We start from the raw sequence: 14,429 nt of genomic DNA, 5'->3' as shown, positions 1-14,429 counted from the left end.
CCGTAACTTTTGGATCCCAACTTTTAGGGAGGGATCTTAAGATTTTAGTTACTAGTTCAAAGTTAGTAAAATCTTTACCAAGAGCTTTGAGTCCATTGATGACATCCGTAAACCGGGTGTACATGTCTCCGATGGACTCACTTGGTTTCATTCGGAAAAGTTCGTAAGAGTGCACAAGGATGTTGATTTTGGACTCTTTCACTCGGCTAGTGCCTTCATAAGTGATCTCAAGAGTTCTCCAAATATCAAAAGCCGAATCACACATTGAAACACGATTAAATTCGTTTTGTCTAGTGCACAAAACAAGGCATTCATAGCCTTTGCATTTAAAGCAAAAACCTTCTTCTCCGATTCATCCCATTCGCTCATCGGAAGAAAAGATTTTTGAAATCCATTCTCGACAATAGACCAAAGCTCAAAGTCCATAGAAATGAGGAAGATTCTCATGCGAGTCTTCCAATATATGTAATCCGACCCATTAAACAAAGGTGGTCGTGCAATAGAATGGCCCTCTTGCATGCCGGAGTAAGCCATCTCTCTTGGGTATTAAACCAAATATGAGAGATAACCTTGCTCTGATACCACTTGTTAGGATCGGAGCGGCACTAAGAGGGGGGGGTGAATTAGTGCAGCGGATTAAAACTTTGATTTTAACAAAATCTTTCGTACGATAAGAACGGAACTTGAAAAGTTTAACTTGAAAGTGTATTCTTAAAGTTGCGTAGTAAGGGTAATAAGGAACTAAAGCAGTAAGAAGATTTGCAGTAATGTAAATGACAATAATAAATTGCAAACCGGAGATTATGCCGATTTTTAGAGTGGTTCGGTCAAATGACCTACTCCACTTGTGAGGCCCCTCTTCGATGAGGCTCCCACCTTCCACTAGCAAGTCTCTTGAAATGGAAGGGTAAACACCCCTCTTACAACCTTTTACAAGCAGCTCAACCTCTTACAAATTTTCACTAAGAAAGAAGGAGGAGAACTCTCTAGCAAATTGAAAACAAGACTTGCTAAGACTTTCTAAGACTTTTCTCTCAATCAAAATGCTTCTCAAAAGTTGTAACCTCAGTTGAGATTTGAGGGGTATTTATAGGCCTCAAGAGGATTCAAATTTTGGGCTTCAAAATTTGAATTCTCTTAGGGTTCCCGGTGTTGGAGGTGCCACCGCCCAGCCAGGCAGTGCCACCTCCCAGCGCTCGGGTACTGGACGGTGCAACCGCCCAGCCAAGGAGGTGTCACCGCCCAGCACTCGGGTGCTGGGCGGTTTCACCGCCTGGCTTTCCGATTCATTGGATTGGCTTAATTTTAGCCCAAACCAAATCTGACTTTAAGCCTAGTTGGCCCCTAACCAGGATATAGGATTATCTCTTAATCCTAATCCTAATTACAGGTGAACTACATAACACAAAAAAAACATCGTAAGCAAGTTTTTTAACCGCGAACATCGAGTCTTGTTCCGGTGAGCTTTCCGACAAACTTCTTCCGACGGACTCCCTACAAGCTCCCAATCTTTGTGATGACTTTAACGAGTAGCCGAGCCTTCTCGGTGATCTCCGCGAGCCTCCGACGATTTTTTCGGCGAACTTCCGACACGTTCCCGATTTCTTCTCGGTTGGTTCCGGCAACATCTCCGGTGATTCTTCGGTCTCTTAAACGTCCATCGAGCTCGACTCCGGTATCCTTGCTTTATGTTTTTTGGTTATCGTAGTTAATCCTGCACACTTAACTCAATAATATGGATTAGATCAATTAACCCACCAATTGATTATATCATCAAAATCCGAGATTCAACAGAGTTTGATTAGATAACCTTTCAAACCTGATTTGATACTCCTGAATGATGGAGGTTTGTCGGATCTTTGCTAGTTGTCCGTCAAAGTTCTTGTAATTGGTTGGTTCGAAGCGGATCAGAAGTCCTTCTTTGAATTGTCGCCATGAGAAGACTCTATAAGTGTGTTCAAACTAGTCAAACCGCTGTATGACATCCCCTTCAAGATGTATAGCTGTAATTTCTACTATAGATGCATCTGCGATTTTGTGGTACCAAATATATCGCTCTGCTCGCGAGATCCAACCAATCGGGTCTTCTTCTTCTCATCTAGGGAAGTCCACCCTCATACATGGATAGTTGGGATCGGTCATAGAGCCTCTCCTCTCCTGAAAGTCATCTCATGGGGCTAAGTGTGCTTGGTCAGAGCTCTCTCCTTGATGTGATTTCTTTGTGCTTGGTGGTTGGCCCAAACTGAGTTCGGTAAAGAGAGTTTGAATCTTATCCTCTATTCTCGCCTCGAAGGCTTCGAATTTAGCATTGATTGCCTCCTCAGATGCTATAGTAAATGCCTCCAAATCTTTAGTGTTAAGATCTCTCTTTTATTGTTGGGTTAAAGGCATGTATAGGTGGAGAGAAGTGTTGGTCGAAAGGGTTGACGGATTAGTGGATGTAGGCTGCAGTTTAGGTTTGATTTGTGACTGTTTTAGATGCAGTTTGAGGGTGTGGTTTGGTGGAGTTTTAGGGCTGTGATGGTAGTGGATGAAGATTAGGAAAAAAAAGTTTTAGATCTATGGTAGATGGTAGCAAAGGTTTGATAGAAATTAGTGGAAGTTATTGCATATATGTGTTATCTTGTAAGAGAAGAATTGTCATCAGAGAAACCGCTGAATTGTCGTCAAAGAAACAACGATTTCTTGACAAAATTTCTAGCAAAAATCGAGAGATTTGAAGAGAAAATTTGATAAAAAATCTTGATTTATATAACTGCAAAGATGACCAATTTAATCAAGAAAATTTTGGTAGTATAACAGCAAGGAAATTGGTGCAAATTGCGATAGCAGAATTCTCGTTGAAAAATTTCAGCGATTTGTGATGAAAATTTGTAGTAACACAAGAATGTTTTTAGAGATAAATTTCTGAATAGATCAATATTAGATGGAAGCCAAGATGATCTATGAAGGGTATAAGAAATTTCATTCAAAAAGGGTTACAAATAGATTGGTTAAGACAACAATATGCGGCTAAAAGTTTCTACAGCAATCCTTTATTCGCAAAATTGATAACTTTTATGACTAAAGGAATTCGCTGGAATATAGGAACAATTTTTTTGGATTTTTGAATAAGGATAACTAAATTATAGCAGTAGTAAGGTAGGAAACCAGAACTTGTTGCAATTCACGGAGAGATCAAATGATGATCTGCGGTGGTGGAGATGATGGCAGAATTCAGCGATGATCTTTTAAGCAATTGTGGGAATTACTTTGGGCAGCTATGGAGGGCTGATGGATGGCTATGGAAGGGCAGCGAGATGCCGAGAACACTGCTCTGATATGAGATGATAGAACCCTTGCAGATTCTAAGCTTGGGGTTGATCTCTTTAGGGGATCGGCCCCCTTGAAACTCTATAGGGGTTCCTTCCTCCAAATTTCTACTCAAAGGCTGCGGAAAAGATTCATCTATTGCTTGTTAAAAGAGGATGAATACAAAGCTATTTATAGGGCTTCTAAACCCTAACTCCTAATAGGACTACTACTTAAGACTCCTATTCCTTTACAACTCCTAATAGGACTCCTACTCAAGATTCCTATTCCTTTACAACTCCTAATATTTCTCTAAGAAATAATCTCCTAACCCTAGCTGGCCTCTTCACCTCTTTAATAGAGGTCGGCTAGGTAGGTTAACATGAATGTCCCTCTCAGTTAGGACTCTCCTAGCTAGAGTCAAAATAATTTCCCAATAGTTGGATGGAGATCCAATACCCAATAGGGGAGGATCCATTAGAGTTAAGTTGATAGGAGACCTCTATAAATAGGAGGGTTTCAATATTTTATAGGCTAGTGCTCTTTGCTTCCTCTCCTATTCTCCTCCCCCTTTCCATCTCAGATCAGGCCTAGAGTTTTGAGGATCGTCATCACAGCCCTACTATGTGGATCACCGCTTGACCTCCTTCACCCTCTCCTAGAGATCTGCAAGGATTCAGGGATATACGATCCCCCTAGGTAACATAATTTATCTCATATGTAGTTTTCTATTTCACAAATTTTTGCACACCAATCTTCCCACGATGATGAACATATCTTTGGCAATTAGGGATTTTATTTTCTGTTCTTCTACTACGCTTGTGATGTCACCCTCAAGATTTTCCAATAGATCCAATTCCCAATAGGGCAAGATCCATTGGGGTTAAGTTGATAGGGGCCCTCTATAAATAGGAGGGAACTAGGGTCATAGGATAGACCCATTTTGGCTGTCATCTCCTATTCTCCTCCTTAGATAGCAGGTGTAGAGATTGTTGAATCTCAGATTTTGATGACGAAACTAATTGATATGTTTATGATCTGATCCATGTTTTGAGTGATGCAGGAAGCTTCGATCAGGGAGAGATAATGAAAGTAGGAAGAATCATGTTGGGCTAGAGTGCAACATGTCGAAAGATTGGACGTCGAGCTGGAGGATTGATCGACGTATCGATAGAAGGCCTTGGGTCATGGGATCGGGCATCGGGCCAAGAAGAGCAAAAATTACAATAAGGAAATTGGAGTTGTAGTGGTTAACTAGCCGATTGGGCAATAGGCTGCAAGAGAGGCCGATTTGCCGAAGAATTGAATAAGGCGTCGAAGAACCAATGATATGCCAACCAATACTTTTGATTTAGCTTTGTAATAATTGTCTAGATTGAAGTAGGTTTTAGGCATAATTGGGTTGGAATTGGGCCAACTCAATTAGGAGCTAATTGGGCCTAAGTTTGGGCTGTGTTGAGCTAAGTGAAAGGCTTAAACAGTGACCCAACAGATGGAACCATCGGTGGCATAGTCTCTGAGACTATGTCAGGCGGTGGTACTACCCAGACTTAGTCTCCAAGACTGTCAAGCGGTGGTACTGCCAGTATGGGCAGTGGTACTGCACAGACATAGGCTCCCAAGCGATGGTACCGATAGACTGTGTAGTGGTATCGCCCAATGTCAGTGTTGTAGGCGGTGGTACCACCTAGCATAGGTGGTGGTACCGCCAAGTCTCGGGAAACCCGGGATGAGACCTATTTGTGGTCTATAAATATCCCAGTTTTTCCTACATGGAGTAGCAAGAATTGAGCACGAAATTGAATTGAAAAAGGGGGAAAGAAAACTTGAAACTCTCTTATGATTTGGGGTCACTTCTTCCTAGTATTTAGAAGTTCATCTAACGGGAGAAGTGAGGTCTAAGAAAGAGAATCTTGTAAGGGTTGTCTCCAAAACTCATGAAAAGGAGAAAGAGTATAAAAGGGTAGTTGATCTTCGCCCATTAAAGTAAGATTGTTAGTGGATGCCGATGGCCTTGATGGAAGAGGAATCTAGAGTGGATGTAGGTCACGACGACCGAACCACTATAAAACTCGGTTTGTATTTCTATTTATGCAATTTACATTTACGGCAAACTGCCTTACTTGCTTTACTTTCTTATTACACTCTTATGAGTGCTTTCAACTTAAATACACTTCCGATATCGGTTTTATCGAAATGAAGATTTTTCAAAAGTGACTTTTTTGTCCAGTGCACTAATTCACCCCTCCCCCCCCCCCTCTTAGTGTCGTTCTTGATCCTAAAAATTGCTATCAGAGCCATATTCTTTCTCGTTTGGTTTAACACTCAAGAGAAATGGCTCTTTTCGGCTTTCAAGAGGGTCACTTTATCATTCGTCCTTCTATGTTCAATGGGACGGACTACACTTATTGGAAAACTCATTTGAGAGTTTTATTGCTTTTATTAAATCTTGATTCATCGAATATTATTAAAAACAGATTTTAAAAGTCTTCTCTTACAATAAACGATTGGAATGATTCGGAGAAGAATACTTTCTCTTTGAATGCCAAAGCTATAAATGCTTTGTTTTGCGCCTTAGACAAAAAATGAATTTAATCATGTTTCTATTTGTAAAACTACGCATGACATTTGGTATAGACTTGAAATCACACACGAAGGCACTAGTAGAGTTAAAGACTCTAAAATTAATCTTTTGATGCATGATTTTGAGTTGTTTCATATGAAACCAAGTGATACCATTGGGACATGTACACTCGATTTATGAATGTCGTCAATAGTCTAAAAATACTTGGTAAAAGTTTTTCTAATTTTGAACTTTTGAACAAGATATTAAGATCACTTCCAAAGAGTTGGGATCCTAAAGTAAATACAATTCAAGAAGCAAAAGACTTGAATAATTTTTTACTTGAAAAACTTATTGGGTCTTTAATGGCCTATGAAATGAGTTGTATGACACATGATGAACATGATAAACATGAGAACTACCTTCCAAAGAACAAGAATAATTTAACACTTCGAACAATAGAAGACCACTCGAGCAAAAGCTCAAGTGAAGACATAGAACTCCTCACAAGTAAATTTATAAAATTTATAAAATATGAATCAAAAAGTAAAAATGAACTGAAAAAGAAGACGCTGCCAAAGAAGAAAAAAGTATTCAAGGCGACTTGGGATGAATCGAGCTCATCCGAAGACGAGAAGCAAACTAATATCGACAAGGTGGCAAACTACACCTTAATGATTTTCGACGATGAGGTAAACAAAACACTCTTAGTTTACTTTGAAATTACTTAATGTTTTTCATGAGTTGTTTTTAAATTCATTAGTAAAAAAAAATTATAAAAAAAAATTATATCATGCCTCTCTTTCTAGTGTTTTAAAAAAAAAATAAAAATTAAGCATGACAATTGCATATTAACTCCTAGCACTAAGCATAAAAAGTTAGATTTATTTTAAAAAAATACATTACTACAACAAACAAAATGATTTTGATTGAAAATTCTTTGTGTTTGATGAAATCAATTTTGATGATTTAATGATGCATAATGATGTAATGAAAATATTAAAGTTTTGGTACCATGCTTGATGATTTTATACTATGCGTGAGATTTTGAAGTTATACATGATGATTTTTTTGATTTATGGTTATTGATCTTGATGATTTCTATGATGAAATTTACTCTTTTGGTTTTAAACGATGATGCATGTGTTGATTATGACATAAAAAACTAAGACATGCTTGTATGAAATAAATCACACAAATTGAAACAACTAAAAAGGGAATGCATTTTGAAAATTTCTCTATCTCTATATTATCAATTTTTTAAAAAGAAATTGATAAATCTATCTATGTCATTTTGAATCTCTTGAAAGTGATTTTGATGATTTTGATTATTTGAATTTGAATGAGTTTTTACCTATATCATGATTTTGATTCCTTAGTATTATGACTTGAAATATTTTATGAATCAAGATATTATATTATGTGTTCTCATATTATTTAAGAGGATTTCTTTTATGAATCTTGATTTTTTTATAAATTCTAAGAATTATAACTTGTGATATTTTTATGAATCATGATCTTGACAACTTGAGATTTTTTATATATGAACAAGATCTTTTATTCTCCTATGTTCTTTTTCATTAAAGAAGAGATTCATCCAAACAAATCTTGATTCATTCACTTGATATTTATGAATTGAAATTTATGTTTTATGAATCAAGAGTTTTCAGATTTTGTTCTCCTATGATTCTTTTTGCTATTCACTAAAGAGGAGCCTTATCCTAATAAACCATCATATGCCACTTGATATCTTGATAATTTATAACTTGAGTTTTGTTATGTACAAATTCTTTATATTTATGGTTGTATACCATATGTGATGCTTAGAGCATTAATGTTAGAAGGAAATGAATTGCATTAATGTTAGAGCATTAATGTGATGCTTAGAGCTTAGTTTTGTTATGTACAAATTCTTTATATTCCCCTCTTCTTCTTTCTTACAATGACCAAAGGTAATAAGAAATTACTAGCTTGAACGTTAAATTTAGGCAAACAAAAGTATTAGCTTAAATGTTAAATCTCCCAAATGCATAAACTCTTCTTATATACTTTTCGGATCGTGATCTTGATTTCTTGATTTTTATGACTTGAGTTTTCTTTTTAAATCAAGATTATTTCCTATCATTCCTTCTATTTACAAAAGAAGAGATTTGTCAAAAATGACACATAGTCTTTTGGTATTCATGAATTAATCTTTCATTTTTGATGATTGAAATATTGATGCAAATTTATTGTTTATCTTTGTCATGATGTGAAAATTGATGTAAAGGGAAAAGAATTATACAATTATATTCTTCCCTTCTTTTTGACAATAACAAAGGGGGAGATAAAATATGCTAGCTTGCACAATTCAAGAAAAATCTAAAACTTGTTTGCTTGCACATTTCAAAGAAAGGCAAAACTTGCTAGATTGCATATTCTAAAATGATGCATTGCTATCTTGTTAGCTTGTTATTTACTATCTTGTTAGCTTGTTATTTACTATCTTGCATTCTTTTTCAAAAACTTGCTAGCCTTCATACTTCAAGAGAAGTAACACTTGCCAAATTGCTAGCTTGTACGTTCTAAAATGATGTAAAATTTGCTAAGCTTGCATGTTCTATAATGAAGTAGAACTTGCATGTTTCAAAAATTACTAGCTTGCACTTCTCAAAAGAGAAGAAAGAACTTGCTATCTTGAACATAACCAAGAATTACTAGCTTGCTATCTCAAAAAAAAGGAAGCAAAATTTACAAACTTGCATAACTAAAAATTGTTGCTAGCTTATATATTATAAAACTTGCATATCCCAAAAGCTGGCTAGATGCACTTCTCCTTTTTGTTGATGACAGAGGGGGAGAAGTATGATGACGATATTAAAATCTATGTCATGTTGCTTGGATTTTTGAATTCAAGAGTTCTATCAATATGGCATATTGATAGGGGGAGTTTAGTTTAAACTCCATCATCAATTGATTATCATCATCAAAAAGGGGTAGATTGTTAAATCTCATATTTTGATGATGAAACCAATTGATGTGTTTATAATCTAATATGCATTTTGAGTGACGTAGGAAGTTTTTATCAGAGAGTGAAAATTAAAGCAGGAAAAATCATGTTGGACTGGAGTGGAACATATCAGAAGATTGGAGGTCGAGCCGGAGGATCGGTTGACGTATCGATAGAAGGCCTCAGGCCATAGGATCGGACATCGGGCCAAGAAGAATAGAAATTATGCCGAGAAAATCGGAGTTATGGAGGTCAACTGGCCAATTGAGCAATAGGCTACAAGAGAGGATGACGCGTCGAAGAATCGGATGGGACATCAATGAACCAATGACATGCCGGACAACACTTGATTTAGCTTTATATTAATTATTTAGATCGAAGTAGGTTTTAGGCATAATTGGGTTAAAATTGGGTCATCTTAATTAGGAGCCAATTGGGCCCATGTTTGGGCTATGTTAGGCCAAGTAAAAGGCCAAACAATTACCCAACAGATGGAACCATTAGTGGTACAGTCTCTGAGAATATGTCAAGCGGTGGTACCGCCAGTCTTGGTGGTGGTACCACCCAAACTTAGTCTCTGAGACTATTAGGTGGTGGTACTACTAATCTTGGAGGTGGTACCGCCCAATCATAGTCTCTCAGGTGATGGTACCGCTAGACTGGGTCATGGTACCGCCCAATATCAATGCTGCAGGTGATGGTACCGCCCAACACAAGTAGTGGTACCGCCAGAACCCGGGAAACCCGGGATGAGACCTTTTTTGGCTCCAATTTTGAAGTCATTTGGGGTCTATAAATACCCTAGCTATTCTTGCATGAAGTAGCAAGAATTAAGGATGAAATTGAGTTGAATAAGGGGGAAAGAATACTTGGGAAACTCTCTTAGGATTTAGGATCACTTCTTCCTAGTATTTAGAAGTTCATCTAAAGGGAGAAGTGAGGTCTAAGAAAGAGAATCTTGTAAGGGTTGTCTCCTAAACCTATGAAAAGGAGAAAGAATATAAAAGGGTAATTGATCTTCACCCATTGAAGTAAGATCGTTAGTGGATGTCGGTGGCCTCGACGAAAGAGGAATCAGGAGTGGATGTAGGTCACAACGACCGAACCACTATAAAACTCAGTTTGCATTTCTATTTATGCAATTTACCTTTACTGCAAACTGCCTTACTTACTTTACTTTCTTATTACACTCTTATGAGTGCTTTTAACTTAAATACATTTCTAATATCAATTTTATCGAAACAAAGATTTTTCAAAATCGACCTTTTTGTCCGTTGTACTAATTCACTCTTACCGTGTGGATTTGGGCAGTGATTTGAGGAGCATCTTCGCAGCCACTACTATGTGGATCATCACTAGAGAGGACGATGCTTGACCTTCTTCATCCTCTCCCACAAATATGCTAGAATTCAAGGATATATGATCTCCCTAGGTAACATAATTTTCTTATATGTGATTTGTAGTTTCACGGATTTTTGTGCATCAATCATCAAACAATGATGAACATCTTTTGGGAAATTTGAGATTTTTGTTTTATGTTCTTCCGCTATGTATGTGATGTCACCCCTAGATTTCCCTACCGCCCCCACATGGTAAGTAATCCCTTATGTGGCTAGGAAATCTTAGCCACTAAGGACTCCCCTACGGCTAGAAATCCTATGCCATAGGGCTATCGTATGTGGATATCCCATATGTTCTTGCTTAAATAAATCTTAAGGATTTGTTTAAGCAATAAAATATGTGATATTCCTTTCATGATATCGAGAGCGGATGATCCTCTATCGACACTCAATAGCCCTCGTAAGGTTGGCTACTAGTCTCCTTGATTGGTTATACTATATCTGAAACTTCTAAACCTATAAGTATGATATTAAAGAGTCGAGTACTCATACATGACATCCTTGGCATCTCAAGTCTAAGGATCAGGTACACCATTGGGATGACGGAATCATTGTCTAACAATGAGGTATCATCAATCATCTAGTATTTCGTGAGCGGATTAATCAGTGAACTCATTCTCCAATGAGCACATACACTATGGCCCTGGTGTCCCCACACAAGCAGCTTTGAGACTAACCACCTCCATCATATGGATGGGCATATAGCACATCAGTCTATTCGGTTATCTCGATATCCCTCTCGAGTAACCTATGATGAGGATTATTTAGGGTTTGTGTTTAAAGGTGAATCGATCTTATTATTGTGATCTTATCACTTTCCGATTCCCATGGCATAGATCTATGGTCATCACAATATATTTATACAATAAATAATATAAAGTGAGAAAATACCATAATAATAAGCAAAAAGAGTACATGTCATGTCACACGTGCAATCACTCATGTGATTGGCTTGTAGGGCACCTATGACTAGTAATCTCCCACTTGACCTAAAGCCAATCACCTATTTGTCTGATCTCATTCAGACCCCTGTGATGCTCAAAGACAATATGAGACAACGACTTTGTTAGTGGATTTGCGATGCTATCTTCAGATGGAACTCTTTCCATTGCTATATCTCCTCGGGCCATGATCAATCTAATAAGTTGGAACCTCCTCAAAATACTTCTAAAGGGACCCAGGTTCCTTCATTTGAGTAATCATGCCTATAGTTATCGTATTACAAGGGAATCGACTCCGCACTACTAGATCTGTAATATACTTCTTTATCCGGACTCTCTCCTTTGCTGCCTCTATCGTAGCAATGTATACCACCTCTATGTTCGAGTTAATAGTAGAGTCTTACTTAGAACTCTTCCAGCATATTGTCCTCCATTCAAAATGAACATATACCTTGAATTAAACTTGCTATCATCAATATCATACTAGAAGCTCGAGTCCGTGTAGCCCTAAACACTAAGGTTACTTCCTCTATATACCAGTAAAATATCCTTAGTCAATCATAAGTACTTAAGGATATATTTTACTGCCTTATAGTGCTCCAAGCCTGGATCCGCTTGATACCTGGTCATGACACTTTGAGCATGCACTATATCAGGTCTAATTTAAAGCATAGCATACATGATGGACCCTATCGTTGAGACATAGGGTATCCTATCTATGTCTGCCCTTTCTTTAGGAGTCTTTAGGGATATACTCTTAGAAACTGATATCCCATGTCTCATCGGTATGAGACATCTTTTGAAATTTTCTAGGCCAAATCTTTTGACAATGGTGTTTATGTAGCTAGATTGAGAGAAGCCAAGCATCCTCTTGGATCTATCTCTATAGATCTGAATCCCCAATATATAGGATGCTTCCCCTAAGTCCTTCATAGAGAAGTGTCTAGATAGCTAAGCCTTTACTATGTAGAGCATTCTTGTATCATTCCTAATGATTAAGAGGTCATCCACATATAACACCAAGAAGGTGATAGTGCTCCCACTTACCTTTATGTACACACAAGGCTCATGTTCATTCTTAACAAAGTCATAAGATCTGATCGTCTCATCAAATTTTATGTTCCAACTTCGGGGAGCTTGCTTTAGTCTATAGATGGACTTAAGTAACCTGCATACCTTATATGGATTTTTGTTTGATACAAATCCCTCAGGTTGCATTATATAAACCTCCTCCTTAAGGTTGCCATTGAGGAACGTAGTTTTCACATCCATCTGCCAAATCTCATAATCATAGTGTGCTGCAATAGCCAATAGAATTTAGATAAATTTTAGCATTGCTCTGGGTGAGAAGGTTTCATCATAGTCAACACCTTGTCTTTGCTGATACCCCTTAGCCACTAGCCTTGCTTTATAGGTCTCTACCTTTCCATCTACTCCGATCTTTTTCTTAAAGATCCATTTGCAACCAATAGCATAATACACTCAGGGGCATCAACTAGATTTCAAACCTTATTGGAGTAAATGGAATCTATCTCAGAATTTATGGCGTCTTGCTAATTTATGGAGTCTATACTCTTAATAGCCTCCTTGTAGGTATGAGGATCAATATCTTCAACATCCTCTCCTCTGATATGCCCCACATATTTCTCAAGAGGATGGGGTACTCTACCGGACCTACATAAAGTCGAAACTTATGTGTTTGGTAACTGAACAGACTCTAGTTGTGGAATGGTGCTTGAGTCAGGTTCTCCAACCTCACTCAACTATATCAAACTCTCACTATCTCCACCAAAAATGTGTTCCTTCTCAAGAAACACTGCTTTCTTAGCTACAAAGATCTTTTGGTCCTCATGGTGATAGAAATAATACTAACAAGTTTTCTTGAGGTATCCTATGAACTTGCACCGCTCTGTTTTAGATTCCAACTTGTTAGGGTTGTGTCTCTTAATATGGGCAGGGGAGCCCCAAATTTTAACAACCTTAAGATCAGACTTCTTCCCTTTTGATATCTCATATAGAGTAGATATTACCGACTTAATTAGAATTTTATTTAGAAGGTAACTGTGATCTGAGGGTGTATCCCAAGAATGAGATAGGTAGGTCTGCGAAACTCATCATGGACCACACCATGAGATAGGTAGGTCTGATGAATTTTCTCTTGAATATAACTTGTGATATTTTTATAAATCATCATCTTGATTTCTCGATATTTGATACATGAAAGTTTTCTATGAATCAAGATTCTTTCATAATATGATTCTTCTTGATATTCACTTAAAATGATATATTCAAATTAACCATGATATGCCACTCGACATCTTGATAAATGACTTGAATTTTATTATGTAAAATTCCTTGCATTCATGAAATGTGTATCTCATCACCAAAATTCTCTTGATATTTTTAGTATGATGAAATGAAATTATGCATGAAATACAAATGAGAAGTTAATGATCATGCATGATAGGATGTAATGAATTTTGATATTTAGATACCATCATTTGAATAGCTATGATCATGTTACCAAAATGATGTATCATGAATGCTTGAATATCATGTATGATATGTTCATAGTGATGATTGATTTATTTGTATCATGAATAAAAAATGAAATGTATGGTTTTGAAAATGTGTATGTTTTAATTTGAAAATATAATGATGCATAAATAAGATTGATACTTACCCTCGTTATAATTTGAAAATTGATGTAAAGGGTCTTCCCTTCTTTTAGCCAATGACAAAAGGGGAGAAAGAGTTGCTAATGAGCACATCTCAAAGAGAAAGATGCTAGCTTGCACAATTCAAGAATGAAGCAAAATTTTGCTAGCTTGCACATTGTAAAGGAAGCAAAAATGACACTTTTCAAAAGAGAAGAAAGAGCTTGCTATCTTGAACATCACTAGCTTGCCTATTTTAAGAAACAAAAATTACAAAAGTACTACTATCTTGCCTATCTCAAGAAAAGCAAACATGCTATACTTGCACATCTTTAATTTTTGCTAGCTTCAAATTGTATGTTGAGAAAACTTGATATTATGTTTTTCATGTAATGAGTTGAATTTATATCTTCTAAACACATGAGAATTGTACTTCTTTTTGTTGATGACAAAGGGGGATAATTATGTTGATGACATGCATGATTTGATCATGACATGTTGCTTGGATTTTTGAATCCAAGAGTTTCTATCAATAAGGCATATTGATAGGGGGAGTTTGTTTAAACTCCGGGAGTTAAGATTAACTCC

Source organism: Musa acuminata, chromosome BXJ2-3 (genome assembly GCF_036884655.1).
Source record: "Musa acuminata AAA Group cultivar baxijiao chromosome BXJ2-3, Cavendish_Baxijiao_AAA, whole genome shotgun sequence".
NCBI lineage: Eukaryota > Viridiplantae > Streptophyta > Magnoliopsida > Zingiberales > Musaceae > Musa > Musa acuminata.
Note: the sequence above shows the minus strand (reverse complement) of the source record.